This window comes from Stigmatopora nigra, chromosome 16 (genome assembly GCF_051989575.1).
Source record: "Stigmatopora nigra isolate UIUO_SnigA chromosome 16, RoL_Snig_1.1, whole genome shotgun sequence".
Lineage (NCBI taxonomy): Eukaryota > Metazoa > Chordata > Actinopteri > Syngnathiformes > Syngnathidae > Stigmatopora > Stigmatopora nigra.
This window is the reverse complement of record NC_135523.1, coordinates 9,804,949-9,822,723: the sequence shown is the minus strand read 5'-3', so window position 1 is coordinate 9,822,723 and position 17,775 is coordinate 9,804,949.

Here is a 17,775-nt window from a genome sequence, read left to right as displayed (position 1 = left end):
CACACACTTCTAAAAGGAAATATTTGCCCATGTTTGACATAAGTGGCAACAATTCAAATGGAAATGGGACTATAGTCCCAAAACTTACTATACTAACTTCTTTATGTATGTCTAAAATGCCTTTCCTATATCTGCATTCTCACCCTTTTGCTACTGTGACAACAAAATTTCCTGAATAAGGGATGAATAAAGTTATCCAATCCAATATCATTTTGAAGCCATATGTGTCTATTCATTCATTCTTTCATCTTCCATACCACACTTCCTTGAAAGGGTTGTGGGGGTTGCTGGAGCCTAACCCAGCTGATTTTGGTCAAAAGGCAGACTATACCCTAGACTGGTCGCCAGTCAGCCGTAGGGCAGACAGAGAGACAAACGACCATCCGCACTCACAATCATATTGCCACCAGCAGGAATCGAGCCCACGCCTGCCCATAGCAAAGTTAGGCGTGTGAAACCTGTTACCTTTTACCTGTGCTTGTATTTCATTCACTGGAGATTTTGCACGTAATAGCCTACTTGTAGCAGCTAAAACTGTACACTTCCGTCTTTATCTAATTATGGCTCCTTGGCAGAACCTGCGGGGGTTGTTATCTGTAATTGGATAAGTTAACTGTCAACAATTATGCAGCCGTTCAGCAGCTACCGCAGAGAGAGAAAACGTCAAGCACATCCTGCACCTGGGTATGCTCATAAGTTGAGGATGTCAACTTTCCAGGACTTGCATGCACCTGTAAACACACCTGAAGAGTCAGCGCTAAGGTAATAACTACTTTCACACACCCCTCCCTTCACTTCTTCGTCTTCTGTTCATCTTTGATAATGCATCCAGTCATTATCCAGCATTTGATATTCACTGTCAACTATTGGATGTTACAGGTTGCGTTTCCTCTAATTGAGGGTGAATAATACCTGAGTGATTTACGAGCTCCCCACCGAAACATATCAGCACTGTGCCAATGAAGTTTCTTTTTTCTTATCGCTCATGGTTTTTGAAGGTATCATTTCTCACGATGGCAAAAGGCCCCAGTTTCCTTGTCAGTCTCATTGCTCATGGTGCGTGCTGGCTTTCAGGAGGGCCCGTGCTGACACATTCATAAATATGACACCTTGTTTTGTCCTCCTGGCGTCTTTTCGCTCAGCGATGGCTTTTGAATTGGAAACAGGTAAGCTAATAGGGCTGTGTCTCATGCATGAGAACCGTGGGCTTTTGGTAGAAGACGTGGTGACCCCAGGCGACACATGACAGGCAGATAATGACTGTATAGCTGTCACATCAAGGATACCTGTCTGCCGGTAAATACAGATTTGCCTTTTTGACTTCATTTTTCCAGCTCCTGTAAGATTAGCCAAATTCAGCTTTCACACTATCTCAGCTATAAGTACACATGAACACATGGAGGCCTACATGTTACCTGGAAGTTTATCCGATAGTATGCCCGCATAATTGTGATTATATTTTTATCTTTCTATTTGGGAATGCATGCAGAATGAATAGTGAGTCATAAAAGGTACACTGTATGTGTTTGTGCTAATATATGAATGTGTGTGCATGACTGGCAGGCCGGCTGAGGCCTGTGTTTTGTGCGTTGCCCCAGGGAATGCAGGTGAAAGCAATCTTGGTCTGTGAAAGCCAGCGAGATGCGCCTTTTTCCACCCAAAGAGCAGGCGAGCTGATTCCTTTTTGATAGGCTGTAAGCCCCAAACATGCCCACCCCCACTCCTTGTCCCCCTCCGCTTACGCCTCACCATGCAAAGCCCAACATAACTGTCAAGCTAGGCCAGGAGGCCATTCGTCAAGGTCTATGTTGTATTCCGTAGTGGGTAGGTAAAGCTATTTTTGTCAATTTTATGAATAATTGTTGTCTATTTCCGCCTGGTGATAGGAGTTTATTTAGACCCTTGTGCTAAGACTCCTTTTATTTCCTACACATGGTAATCCCTATTACCTCCTTCGTTTCATTCCTCAGTTACCCAGAAACAGCCAGGATGTATGGAATGATGTAACACAGCCCAAATATAACTAATATTCCATTCCACATGAAGACTAATTAGTGACAAATCACATCAGTGTTTATTTTAGAGGTATTTATGCCCTGATGTGTTAAGCCTAATCCTAGAAGAGACAAATGTACTTCTATGGTCTATGGATGCAACGTTCGTTGTTGACACAATTGTCATTTTGGCAAGATGTATTTTCCTCTCAATTTGATCCCTGCTACTGTAATACTGAAGGGGAATAGTTACAGATTTTTCTAGGGGGCCAAATAGGCTGGATGTTTTCTCATTGAAAATTCAAATATATAATTTTATTTTCATTTAATTTCACTCTACAGACCAGTGGCCATTGCATCATAATGACAATGTAACAACACTTGGATTTTAGTGTGCTCCAACAGACGTTAGCATTCTGAAAGCTCTGCTTACTGGAATGCAAGCATTTCCCATGTAGATAAACGATTTTGTCAAGATAAGACCTTTGGTCAAACTAATGGAGAACCAGTTAAATTAAACAATGTATTATCAATTCGTTCATTTTCTGCATTTTATTGATGAGTAGTCCTAACCAATGCTGTATACCGGTACAAACAAACGATGCTAAAATCATGAATATTAACGATTTGCTAAAAAGAGAAGATGGCATGCTACCACCGATTACAGTTATTTTCATACAGCACTCAGAGAATTATTGACTTTAAATGGTCTCTTGGATGCCAGCAACACATCTACAGGCCTCTAAAATCCTATTTTTTGTAGTGTAAAAACTCAATTTATATTCTTGCATCCCTGTTTAGCAAATCACAATCAATAGCACAATCAATTCCAATACCGCAACTTGGTTTCACAATGATCAAATAAAACCAAAGATCATTTCGTGGAAAAAAAAACACAGAGTTTTATTCCCTGACTTTTTTACTTGATTTAACGGTATGTTGCTTTCTGGTGTTTTTTTAGATCGTGTTGGGCCTACCTTTGAAAAAAATGTGCTGTTGTTGCCATTCGAAGGACCATCCAGTCAGAGATATACAAAGGCTTATTGCTTCCATAATGCCAACTACTATTGTCGATTAAAGTAGTGAGAAAATCAAGGGTGTTAGAGTGGTAGAATAATCGCAAACCCTTCAATAATCTTCATGTATGTCTGAAGGTCAGTGATGACCTCAAGTAGCCCAAACTGATACAGTGAATTAAATACAATGTGATTTATGTTTAACATACAATTAAATAAGCCTGAACAAAAACTAAAACTCCTGGAATTAATTTTCACCTATTTAGAATATTTTTATTTAATGCTTCATTGACTGACACCCGATCGTGTAGTAGTTCTGCCTGCTGCCTGCTACCTGTGGTTGGCTGGGATAGGCTCCAGCAACCCGGGATAAGTGGTATAGATAATAAATGACTGCTTACTTGAATGAAGTTGGAATTACCCACGACATACTACTGTGTACACATGACACAAAGGACACTCTCTGTTTCAATCTCTTTCTCGCTTGAATGCTTTCAGAAAGTGACTCTACACTACAGAAGTTACAGAATTTCCTTGATGAATAATATATGGATATGCCATCTCTTTTTATGTTTTATTACTTGTACTCATTAATATACAGTCGTACCTCTACTTATGATATTAACTGGTTCCATAACTTTTTTTGCAAGTTGAAAACTTCGTAAGAAGAGCAGTACTTTATATGTAAATTCTTGAATTCGTTCCACGGTCTTCACACAAATAACAACTAAACCCTTTAAAATTGGTGGTCAAAGTCTCCCAATTTTATATGAAAGATGTGAGAAACATAAACATTTGAGAAAATTCTAAGAAAATGATTTATTGTCTTAAAATGAATAACAAGCATAAAAAATATATCTTTGTTTGAATGCAGGGGAACAAGAGGAAGCTAACGGTAGGCAACAGAGAGAGAGCACACAAACATGAAGACATGAACACCTCTCATAAATGCAACATTATAATTTTAAACAAAAACATTAACAATATGAATCAACAAGAAACATTAACGTTTTGTGATTTCTTTGGAATTTAATTTTTCTTTGTGAGTCGGTTAATTCAGCTTGGGCACAAAGGAATAGTTCCTGATCCCCATGCACATGTACAGGGAATCCTTGGATCGACATTTCACCAAATGTAGCATTATTTTAAGTTGTTTTTTTGTGTTTATGGGCTATTCAGGCCTTGAGTAAATATAAACATCTTTGCTAATCTTAGTTAATCTTGGTTGAATTGAAACATGAAAGCTCTTATTCTAATTTCATAACAGAGGAAAATATGTGTATATTTTATATTGAGTAAACACTCGCTTGTGTTTTGTGTTTTACATTTTTTTCTCTTTTTCATTCCAAAAATGACATTTGCCAATGTTAATCCATGATTTATCCACAGGGGAAATTACTTTTTCACACAGAGACATGTATCCTTGATTTATTTTTTTAAATGCCTTCAAACTTGGGTTCTTATTATCCTTTATTTACATATATAGTATCATATTGCGATAAAAAATGATTTAATCGACAAAATTATTATATTTCTCCTCATTTGCCAAACATTTCTGCAGACTTAATCGAGATTCCCGAAAGCAAAGAGCACTGCGCCCGAATCAATACAAACTAGCTGCTCAGAATGTATATCATCAGCTGTGGCATTGATCTCTATCAGCAGTTAAAAGTTTCTGGAGCAAAAATAGGGCAGCTGTCTCTTGTTTTCTTCTTCAATTTCTCTGAGCGGCACGATCGATACACAGGCATTTAATGACCGAGTGGGAGCAAAATCTCGCTCCATCTCCATGTGCCTTCCATTTAGCAACAAAACTGCTATTTGATCTTCCCACATGCTCGTTTTATGAAGCAAAGTCTATTATGTCTATAAAGACAAGTGAGTAGAATGCTTATTTATTTACAAAGCAACTAAAAATTACTAGATGCTGGTGGATTTAAAAAGAGAGAGAGAACACCCTCATGTGCCGAATCAACTTTGATGGCGATGGTGACAAATATGAAATTAAATTTCAGACAAATCGCTCAACTGTCACTCACTCTTTCAGTCATAGGAAAGTGATCAGTGTTCTGGTCTAGTTCTGCAGCCTCTTTCGAAGATAAAACAGCTGGTAGGCACCTCTGGCAGCATGTCTTCTCTTGTCTTTCAACAATTGACACGTGACCTCTGCTATAAGGCCGTTTTGCTTGTTCCATCCAAAAATGGCTTGCTTTCGCCCTTTCTAACTGATGAGTAGAAAGACCAAGACTGTTGGACAGCACATTTGCTGATTAATTTCTTTCAAAAATCCATGTGTAAATGGATGATTTTCCAACATTAGATAAGCTCGTCACCTGGCATTGGTCTTAAAAAGGGCTTATGATGCATGTGAGGGGAACATTAAATATTCCTTGACTCTTTTAGCAGCACATAAGTTAATCAACACATCTGAGGCAAGTTTGGTTTTTGGGATCAGCTCCAATAATGAACTGAACATTAACTATCAAATAGTAATAAGTCAATAGCAGAATTGGAAACCATATTGAAAAAGATATTGTGTTACTGTCTCATTGAAAAGTATCCTAAAATTGAAAAACAAACTGCTACAAAAGGTAAACAAGAACAAGTTAAACAAAAATGTTCCATTCCCTCATTGAGTGTCTTTTTAAATACTCCAACATAGACCAAACGTCCAAATACTTCCAAATTTAGATAATGTTATGTAGGCAGAAATGTATTTTTAGTTTTTTTTCTTCAAATTCTACTAATACAGTATTCCCTCGATTATTGCAGTTAATGTAGAACAGTCATCGCCACAATAAACGAAAAACTGCAAAGTACGGTCACCCCAATTGATTTTTTTTTTTACTTCAGTGCTGAGTCCCAGTAGCAAGTGGGGACAGGGAAGTAGCTTCCATTTGTGAGTTTAAGCGTGGATTTTCACATTTTTATGAAATAAAAAAAATGGCTTAACAAAAAACAATTTTGCCCAGGAAAAAAGCAATGTAGTGAAGCCGCGATAATCGAGGGATTACTGTACATACATATGGAGTACAACTGTTATTTATTATTTTGGCTAAGGTGAAGCTAGTTTTTGCTGTACTATTTCAGGAGAAAATATATATGGATTATTTTGGCGAGCAGGAACCAGTTGTAAATTGAGTATGCAAATATGAATAAGTTGCATGATTAGCTTCTCAATCAGTACTTGAATTACTCTTGTGTTTGGGCCAATCCCAATTCTCCCCCTTGCTCGACATGGGCGTACATTCTTTTTCTCCCATTATTATTTATTTACACCTACCCCCATCACAACCCTCCCTTTCTCGCACCTCTCTGGCCTTAAACCACGGCCAGACTGTGGGCTGAAAAGAAGGATTTGACACATGATGGCATAGCATAAGTGTAAATGAATTGCATCATCTTCCTATGAACAAGTTTGATTACTACATAGCAAGTTATTTTCCATTTAAGGCATTATCTTAGGCCCTTGAATCTCAACCCTCTATATCAAGGCCTATGGGGCTAAAGGGTCAGTTGTAAAAATGGATTTGGCGCAAAGTGTGTCTATTGAGATTGCCACCTGTTACCAATGTCAAACAATACACTTTGCTGAAATTCTTCTCACCTTCAAGTACAAAACAAAAGCAGTGCTATCAGGACCTTATTAAATCAGAAATCAACACCTCTGCCACACACAGTGCTAAATGTGCTAAGCTCACACGTTCATCTTGTGTGAGTGCCGTCTCCTCACCCAAGCATTCAAGCTTGGCAGGAATATGGTTTGTTTACTTGTAAACATGTGCTTGTTGTGGTGACACATTCCTACAGTGGGTCAAGCAGTTGAAACACAAATTGAACAAAATTAATCTCTCCAAATTAGAATTGCATCCAATACTGCACACTGGAATAGTGTTTGGACAGGCAGATTTCAATTCAATTCAAAACAACAACAAAAATTTAAGATTACAATAGATTTAGATAGTTGTAAACTTTGATCACTGATTGTGCGGAATTTCCACTTAGCCATTGTATGGAAAAGCAGTCTGGTCGAATCCAGCACAAATATAAATTAAATGAGACAATTTTAAAAAGTGTACATTAGTTAGTTATTATAATTAGTCAAATATGGTAATTATTATACATATTTTACCTGCAAATTCACCATTAGGAGCATAACATGTCCTTGACAGTACCATGTGAGTGAAGAGTGACGCTTTGGTGTAGTGGTGAAATTTTAATGGGCTAATAAATAATTTTCTGTTCCTTTTGCTCTGTTTTTGCATACATACATACTTTTGCATACATGTATAGGGTTTAAGGGGTGTTATAAAATATTGTGGAACCAATGACGCTAATTCAAAAACAAAGTATGCCTTTAGTTGCAAAAAATCAGTTTCACGAAAAAAAATCTAGACCCAATTAATTTTGTAGGTCGAGGCCGCAATCTTCAACTCTCACTGGAGCAATTCACAACTGAGTGTGAAACAGTCGGGATAGGTTTCCAATAAGTTGCATGCACTCATGATGACAAGGCTTGTCTTACACAGAAGGTAACGGAAAAATGTATATTTCCCTTGGTCATTTGCATGATCAAGGATGGAGCGATTGACCACATGCATCTTTATTTAATCCTCTTCAGATTATTTCTAGATCATCCATAAAAATATATATGTATTTATATATTTTAAAAAAAACCTTGCCAAACTCATACAATTACTAGTCGGTAATATCAATCTGTGCAACTATGCTGTGACTTGACATGCAACAAAACAAACCAAAGAGTGTCTCCTTTGAAAGCCGTCAGGTTTCACAACCATCTGCCTCTAGTAACTATACTTAGAGAAAGCAGGAACAACTAGTTTATCTTGCTAGCCACCTTAGCTGGAGGAGCAATAGACCATGCATTTGGTCCTGAAACAATTAGTGGACCTTATGAGTGCCATACATTTTCTCTCAAGTATTATTTCTTACATCAAGTTATTTACATGTGATCGAAACATTGTAAGCGCACTCCAGAAATAGAACATTGTGATGACGATATCAATTTACAAGTACTGAGAGAATTAATTTAATCAGTGACTTTTTAATTTAATAATTGCCAATTCCAGAGCAAGTCCATTGACAACATTGTTGTGTGGAACCACACGCAGCACATGTATCGAGGCAATGACGCCTTGGACGGCACCGCTGCCAGTCCTTGAGCATACTCACCCTACCACCCATAGTGCACGGTGCATATACTGGGTTGTGAGATTTTTAAAGACAGGTAAAAAAAATGCTTACAACCTCAGTTTGAATCTTGAACTTTGGGTTGGTGTAACTAGCAAGTGAACGAGGTCACTGATGAGTATTGATCAGGCTGCTACTCAGCCAGTGAGCCTGCTCCGTCATGTCGGCAATAGCAATAGATTTGTGTGTCTTTCACTGTCACTGTCTATCTGTGGGCCTGCAGGGCTATGTGTTTTTGTGCGTGCCAGTGTGTATGTATGGTGAGAACTGGCCTCACTGGACTATCCATTACAGTGACAAAACCAATAGACTTCAATTCTACTTGAAAAATATTAACTTTACTCCCTAGATAGGGAGCTAATTAGAACTGTGGTCTAGCCCAAACCTGACATTGTCAGCTGAGTCACAATGTCAACATTTGATCAATAAATCAACCTATAAAGAATGCAGAGGGGGGAATTTGCCTCATTTGTTCAATATGAGTGGACTGTATAAAAATAAATAAGTCAACAGCAGAAGCTTATCTGAAATAGAAATGGACTTAACTTAATAAAATACTGTAAAATACATAGTTGTATTCCACCATTTTAACAGTGATACTTATTGTGTTCTTTAATTGCTGCTAAGTTTTAATGTTAATGGGTTGTATTTATAGTGCATTTACATGTTTTTACCATGTCCAAAGCGCTTTAGATTAGCTCACATTCATCCTTTTACATGCACTTTTATACAACAATACTGCTGTTTCCATGCAAGGTGCTGCCAGCATAGTGGACACTTCGACAAGATCAAGATACAAACTCCTGATTCTTGGGTCCCAGGATGACTCAACTGTGCCTCTGTGAACCATCATATGATATACAGTGGTGTGCTTAGCTAGCTTCATGCCACGTTAATGTGCAGAGGAAAGGAATGTGTGACATCTATTTAACATGTTTCCACCCCCTTCCTATTGCTATCTTCCCCTCTCACCATTGGAGGCAGGTAATTAGGAGTTAGAACACAGGGATTGGAATTTGAGGTGGGGGGCTCCTATAATCTTTTGCTGAGAAGGCACCTTGTCCTCTACCCTGTTTATAACATCATCAAAGTTGTGCCTCCGAGGGGCCAGGCTTCGTTAATAATTTATCTGTGTTGTTGGCCTTCCAGGCTTTGGGAGGACGCTCATACTTATTGAGTTTGTAAACTATGTGATGAGTTAGTGCATGTACACAAATCGTGCTCATCATACACCATGAATTAAAACACTCTGCCCTAGTAATTCACACTCACTCAAATTAGGGTGGTAAACAGTTCTTTCTCCGTAGTAGGATTATAAAAACATAACTAAAAACAAGAATAATAAGAAGGATGATCATGAAAATATAATTGGCTCAACAGTCCTTGATGATGTTATAGTTAATTTTATTATTTTTATTTTTTTCCCCATTAAAAGAAAACAAATGTGATACAGTGGATAACAAACATACTTAACCAAGACTTTGCTCACAAAAGGCTTTTTTTTTTTAATTTTCATGTTCAAGGAATATCAAGTAGAATTACTAGTGCATATAAAACTTCCAAAGTTAGGACAAGTCAATAATGGGATGGTATTTGGAACCAGCATTTGGGTGCCAATCCGGTAAAGACTATCCCACCATTGTTTTTCAATTGAGAACCTGAGATGACAATAGGACACCAACAACATATTGTTTTAAGTGATGAGCCCCAAAACTGGCATAATAAAGATAATAAAGACAATACATACATTGTTGCATATGCATCTGTGCTTGCAACCGTTTAAGGAGAAGAGTAGGAGGCGTCCAGAAACACTCTCTCACCTGATGTGGCTGGGTGTCACATCGCACAACGTAGTTTGTTAACTAGTGACCTTTCTGGTCTGTAACCTCTCAGCGACCCTCATCTGAGGATAACTATATGTCCATAGGAAAGACAAAAAACATGCTGCACAGGAACTCACTGATTCAACGACGAATGAATAACTATCTTAAAAAATCCCACCTACATTTAAACATAGAGCGACAACTAAAAGTGACCCCAATGGTTTTGTCTAAGGTAAAACAGCGTAGTCCAAAAATTGAAATGCCTAGGAATCACTTTCGACTCTCAACTTTTCTTCAAATAACAGATTTACAAAAACACTCTGAACACAATTAAATTCAATTTGTCCAATTTTAGGTTAATTTGAAACAATATAACTTGTGAGTCAGCCAAACCGTATTTTGACACAATGATCATATCACACATGGGTTACTGCCAAACAAGTTGGTCATATGCCTGCAAGAAAACACTAAAACCAATTGAAACTGGTTATAAGCAGACTCTTAAATTAAAACCAAAGACGCACCACCACTGTCAGATATCTTATGAAAACAGAAAGGCCTGAATGGGGACAATACTATTAAATATGCAGATGCCACCTTAGTTTACAAAGTCTTCCATCACAAAGCTCCTCCTCCACTGCAAGATTTTGTACAAAAGAAATCCTACACATCAATATGGGTTGGCTCTAGAAGGGACTGTGTAGTAACCTTCAAAAAGAGTGCATTCAGTCAAAGCACGTTCTCTGTCTGTACATCACAAACCTGGAACCCAATAACAATTACCATACATGAACTCTGATACAGACCAAAAGTGGGGAGCCGTGTCCAGCAGCGGCATTGCTGCTTCTTAGATACAGCTATGGGCCAACTGCTGGCTGACAGGCGATTGACAGGCCGCGCCTTGGAGGCGCCACCTGGGGCATGGTGACCATGATGCCCACTTCCTTAAGAGCGGCTCAGTCAACATGCACACAGTCTCGAGAGCCTTTGATTAATGCATATATGTAATGTCCCAACCTCATACTGTTAAGGCCTTTGCCCCTTCCTCCTGAGACCTGCCTCACTCTGGGAGGGGAAAGCGTTTTTATTTGATTGCAGTTCAAACATCAGACCAGTGGAGCGGCAACAGGTAACAGCAACCATCATGAGCCTTCATTAAAAGTCCAGTAGATGCAGTATCACGTCACCCAATCAACTCTTGGTTGTCTCCTCAGTGGCGTCTTGCACACCATCCATGATTAATTATTATTCTCTGGTTTATGACCCCTTGTTTTTTGTCCCAGGACCTGTGTTTGCATGTTACCCATCAGATCCATTGCCATTCTTTTCAGAAGCCCTGCCATCATCTCAGCGACCACAAACTACACAACCCCTTGTACGAATATGTATCCGTCCAAAAAATGAATGTTATTATTCCTTCACTTGCTATGTAGCTGCTTTAGAATCCTCCCGCCATCAGGAACCCTAACAATACACATTGAATGGGTTTATGTGCAACAAGCTCCACTGGTGTAGGCCAAAAGTGGAGCGCGATGTCCAGCAGCTTGTCCTCGGCTGGACCCTGGAGGCACCAACCGGCCTGCTTCCTCGACAGTGGCTCGGTGCCGCTGGAGCTCAGCCAACCAACGCTCGCCAGAAGCCTTCGGCTCGGACACAACCGAGAGCGGATCCGGCGGCAACTCGAACCGTGAGGAGGTCCAGCAGTGCTTGGTGGAAGTGGAGCAGCGACAATCTGAAATGCAGCTTACTCGTAGGGCGCCGCCAGCCTAACTTGTTGTATTACGATCACACGAGTGAGTGTATGCATGCGTAAGATCAGCAGTGTAGAGAGATTGGGCAGTTTCCCATCTTTGTGATCGGCAACCCCAAGGTGCCTTTGGCTCATGATCTCCATACTTTAGCGTCAACGGTGCCTTACATTTGTTTCCCTGGCAGACTGGCATCAAGTCGGACTGGAGGTTGGGACCCCAAGTTTAAGGCATTTACAGCATGTTATGTTTGGAAATAACCTCAAAGATTCAAAGAGTCAATTTTTGCTAATACAAAACTAGAAATTTAGACGGAAAACTATCATCTCTTCTTGTGTTTGTATTTTTGTAGACTTCTTCCCCAGTTTTTCTATTTAGATGGTGTCAGTGTAATGGGTTTTACAGTTTTTAAAGAGATTATACTTTGGGATTACTACTTGAGCAGGAGGGGCTTGGAAAAATTCAGCTATGCCTTTGATGTGCTGGAGTGTAAACACAACCTGAGGCTAGTTTGCAAGGAGAGGCTGCTGCTTTGTTATTCAGAGTTACGGCTCTTAATTGTAGTGCTTGGGACAAAAGAGGGTGGAAAAAAGGTAACATTTTTCAGGGGAGGGCTTTTGCAAGTTTTGCATAATTGTCTAAACAAGAGGCATAGATGTCAATGAAGGAGATCACATGTTAGTCTTGTCCTCTTTACCAAGTCTGGATTCCAAAGACCAACAACAAAATTGTGAATTACAAAGGGAGCTCATTTACACTGTTAGTATAGTGTTTTAAATCATCCAGAACAAGCTATTGTGGGGGATCCATTACTTGCTCAGTAAAAGAGTCAGGCAAGATTCAATGCTCAGCTTCCCTGCTAAAAAATATTTAAACCAACAGCTCCACTGGGCCTAAGCACAGTGATGTGGAGCTCAGTTAGTATTATGGCCCATGCAAATAAGCCTTAATGTGTCCACAAGGCCCTCTAAAGGCAAATACCTCCACTCTCAGTCAAAGAGATGAGCTTTCTTCGGCTGCAAGCAGCCATGAGCACAATACTAATGTGAATTGGCATTTAGGTTCATCTCTGTTAACTAAAATTTTGATTACCCTAAATCAGGGGTGGCGAACAAGATAAACACAAATAGAAAAAAATTAAAGTGTGAGTCAAAGAGCCATATCGTCAATCAGAAGCAGCATAAAAAATCCGATCTACTGAATTATTTTTTGTATAATTTATTTTTTAATGGACCCTGATGAATTTGAGTGTGGTTTAAGAGAGAATAAAAATAAGAGAAACATTAAACGAGGCAAAGAAGGAAAGAGCCGCATTCGGCTCGAGAGCGACATGGTCCCCACCCCAGCCCTAAATGGTTAGAGTGCTGAATCATAAAATTATATTACATTTAAATCTCATCTCAACTCTCATCTCATTTTCTGAACCGCTTTATACTCATTGAATGTTCTTGACTCATCACACATTAATTCATGAAGATTACAAGACTTTTATTAAACTAATATTTGCACTTGGACTTATGTGTGAAAGAAAGGCGGCCTTCCAATCAATAAAAAATCATGAAAAACATCACTGTCCCTCAAGCATTGGAGAAAGCATTGGATTATGTCTCCCAGATTAAAATATCTAATCTCATCTCATTTTCAGAACCGCTTTATCATCACTAGGGGAGACTCGGTGGCCAGCTAATCACAGTGCATGAGAAGACAGACAACCATTCACGCTGACATTCCTACCTAGGGGCAATTTAAAGTGTCCATACAACCTACATGGTTTTGGAATGTGGGGGAAAACCGGAGTACCCGTAGAATCCCCACACAGACCCGAACATGTAAACTCCACACTCACCTGGATTTGAACCCAGGCTTCCCATGCACCTATGCAGTGCCCCGGGTTTTCTCCATTGATGGAATAATTAATACATAACTGTGTCTATTGGGAACGTTTTATTCTTTTCACAAGCCAACCATTTGTGCTTAAATAGTTTTTGATTGGTTTTATATTAAATTCTTATTTTCAGAGGTTCTTGATTTTTATTATCTGTAAAGAGTTACCAACAAGAAATACAAGCTTGATATTTCACTGTCTAAGTAATATGTATAAACACCACAACAATTTAAATACCTGGAATGTCAGACAAAACCATTTCACAATATTTAATTCATATGAGATGTTCCTGTACAGTCTGTGCAGACAAAACACATTTGATGACATCATCGTTTGAAAATTGGAGAGGAATATTTCAATATCTAATCTTTTTTATTGATTTTTTTCCCTCTGAAATTCCAAGAAATCAGATTTTGTTCATAATAACAGTAACAGTAAAAACATGGTTTGAAATTGGATCACCATTCACGAGTGAGATCATGGACTTAAAATCAATGATAATGCATCAATGACATAATTACAGAAACGTATCATGTATTCAATCTGATCTATCTCGTTAAATTTCTCTACTGCTCCCCATACAACCTAGTCCTATGAATACCTCATACAACCTAGTGAATGTTCATTAGTATGTATTTTTTCTACACTATATCTGGAACATGCTGTAAGATTTTAACCACTGTTATATCCCTCTATTAATTGCTTTCTTTGGTGGCATCTCCTCATCATTTCCATTTCGCAAATGACAAAAACATGGATAAGCGTAATAGACAGAAAAAAAAATAGCCTCGCGCAACCATTACCTAGAGAATGAGTGACTGTCCTGCTCTGTCAAAAACAAAAAGCCAAATCAATATTGTCATTCACAACTTCAGATTAAACGGCTCTTGCTTTTACTGCCACTGTGTTATTTTTCTGGGCCATTCAATCTGCCGTAACAGTGACAAATGCATCTCAATCGATTGTTGTTGGGATCAGCAAATTAACAAGTAGGGTTTTTTTTTCCTTTCCCCTGCTCTATCCTTTGTGATTTTCTTCTGCCTCTAAAATGGAGCAGGGAGGAAAGCAATGGAGCAAAACACATAAAAAGACGGCAGTCATCAACAAACACAATAAAAATCCTGATCGAGAAACTCTGTTTGCAAGGTTTGGAACTATTGTCGCGCAAATGTTTTTGCAATTTTCGAGATGGCTGGCACAAACTACTAAATGCCCTTAAATAGTATTGCGCACTTAAGGATTTCAACAGAGAAGTAGTTTAAACTAGTGCTTTATGTGCAGTCGGCAAGTGACTTAAAATATAAATATGTATGTTAAAAAAAAACATCTTGCAAGACTCATATTGACATTAGTTCAATGTGGTTTTAATACACCTTCAGATATAGACAAGTATGTTGTGAATATGTTTACTAAATCGTCTAAACACGTTCCCAAGGAAACTATGTGAATGGGTACTTTTGCAAAAAATGTATTACATGCAAACGATGGCCATTATAAAATGGGCAGGTAGGATTTTGCATAATCTGAACGCGAGTTTAAAACCAAGAGAGCAAATTTTGAAGGTCTACCATTGTCTCATTTGGGTATTGAATCTTCAAAGTCTTTGACCTTGTCCATACAGAGCAGGATATTCCACAAAAGGAATGCCTTTCTGTATGTTTTGGCATATCATCTACAGAGAAATGCAGAGTTTTGGGGCATTAAAACTGAATTTTTTTATAAAACCTCTGACAAAAGTAGAATCTGGCTTTGGTCTTGCTTTTAGTCCAGGGGTTTTATTAGGGTTAGGGTTAGGGGTTAGGGTTAGGGTTAGACCACATACGGTTCCATATTCAATAACACAGACAATTGAATATTTTAAAGATGGTTGTCTTATTTTAGCCATTTCAGGTCTGAGGCATATTCTAACTTCAAGACAAATTCTACAGATTTGTCACTGCTTTGCTTATTCAACTGTTTTTCAAGGTTTTGAATAAAACTGTGACAATGGCTCACTTATTATTTTAGAACAGCTGAAAGAAATAGCGGGTATGTATGTATTGATATTAATAAAATAAAACATCAACAGCAGAATTCAATGCCAGAATGACAGTTTAGAAAGCGGGAGAACAATATTCCTTTTTAAAAAGACCTGCTTCAAGTGCACAAGGACTTTGTCTCAATCATGGACTGCTCATGGTCAAGGTTTTCTGTCAAGACCTGTTAGGAAAAGCACTTATCGACTATTGTTCAAGTTATTATCACTAAAAACAAGGAAAAGCACAAAATAATGAACACATTTCTTAAATTTAGGAGTACTTACCTGCTACAAAAAGCTCCTATAATGACAACAACTTCACAATTATTCAATTGAAAGTTTTTTTTTGTTAGGCCTGGATTTTGGAGACCCAACATCATACGGATAGGTCACAAAGTGCTGCAATAGCAGTAAGATATTGTTGTCTTGGGAACAAGACTGCTCAAAGGTGACTTTTAGAGCCCTAAAATCAAAACAGGAGGAAATAAGCGTCCAACTCCAGTCAGCAGAGCGATTGGAAACTGTAAGGTAAATTTTTCATTCTGCTTAACAACATGCTTTGCAAGAAATATCTTCCTGAACCGTGGCTGGTGGTGGAGTTATGTATTATTTCTCTGCGCAAGCGGATGACGTTTGCACTCAGCATTGTGTGATGGTGATCTCTATGCATGTGTGTCAGATAAGGAGGACAGTAAACAAATACTGTGGTCTGAAAACCAAACAGATAAAAAAATATATCACAAAAAAATATATTTGTTTCGGTACTAGGGATGATAATTTTCCAGTCAAAAGGTCTTCCTCATTACGGTGTCCCAGTCAGTGCCAAGGTAGATTATAGCATGGATTCAGCGAGTGAATGTATTATAGGATTGTTTCAAGAGTGGTCATGCTGCACTTTAGGGGCAAATTGGAACCATTTAGGGTCACAGGTTAAAAATCTGAGTGGATCAGCATCATCACACACTCAAGAGCTGTGGTAATGCTCTTCTTCCATCTAGTTGAGTCAGGCCAAGATGACCAAGCCACGTAAATCCTCCTCTTCTATGTTGTACTATTGTTTTCAGACTCAAACCACACCGGTGCATCTTAAAGAAGAAAAGAGGTTGGATACTAGCTGATGACTGAAGTGTTGAGAGGATAATTCCTGTTTTGTTTTGTTTTGATGTATTTTTTCCCCATCTAGCAGTGTTTTGACTTATTGACCTTTGTTGGGTAAAACAACCAGGTAAATCCATTCAGAGCCAAGTGAAATCCGATGAATGCAAAAAGTAAGTAACAAGGAGTAAAAAAAATGCAACAGCTTTCAGGTGCCTTCAACTGTTGTTTGTCGAACTTAAATTTTGATCATTCTCAGTTCAACAATGTGCACCTTGCATTTAAGCTTATTTTATGTAATGTCTTTTGTTCTTATATTTTTAATCTTCAAATACCTCCTCATCCATTGGAGAGGAGAGGTCACACATCAAAGCTACAATGATGATTGAATTTGAAAGGTCCACATCAAGCCTGCCCAAACCTGCTCTGCAGGATTTGGACACTGGATGAATAAAAAAGCACTGGATTTTCCAAGTGACATAGGGGCACGGACAAAGTAAAAACCACTTGCAAATAAATATTTAGAACCCCTAAATAATAATGAAAGCTCCCTTGTGGTGTCAGTTTTACTAACTTAATTCCCCGTATGATTGTGTGTGCAAATGGTCGTATGTCTCTCTTTGTACCCTATGGCTGACTGACGATCAGTCTAGGGTGTAGTCTGCCTTTCTTCCGAAGTCAGCTGGGTTCCGCTCCAGCAACCCCCGCAACCCTTTCGAGGATGCGCGGTATGGATGCTGAATGAATAATAGTGAGTTTCTTTTGCGAAAGCTCAAATTTGGCAAAGCCTGCAGAAGTAATATTTAACATGTCATGTTATAATCTTTTGGTTTTATTTTCATCTTCCGTACCGCATATTCTCGCAGAGGTTGCTGGAGCCAATCCCAGTGGACATCGGGCGAAAGCCAGATTACGGTTGAAATTCTTCTGCAGTCAGACCGTAGGGCAGACAGAGAAATAGACAACCATTCAGTCATCCAATCATA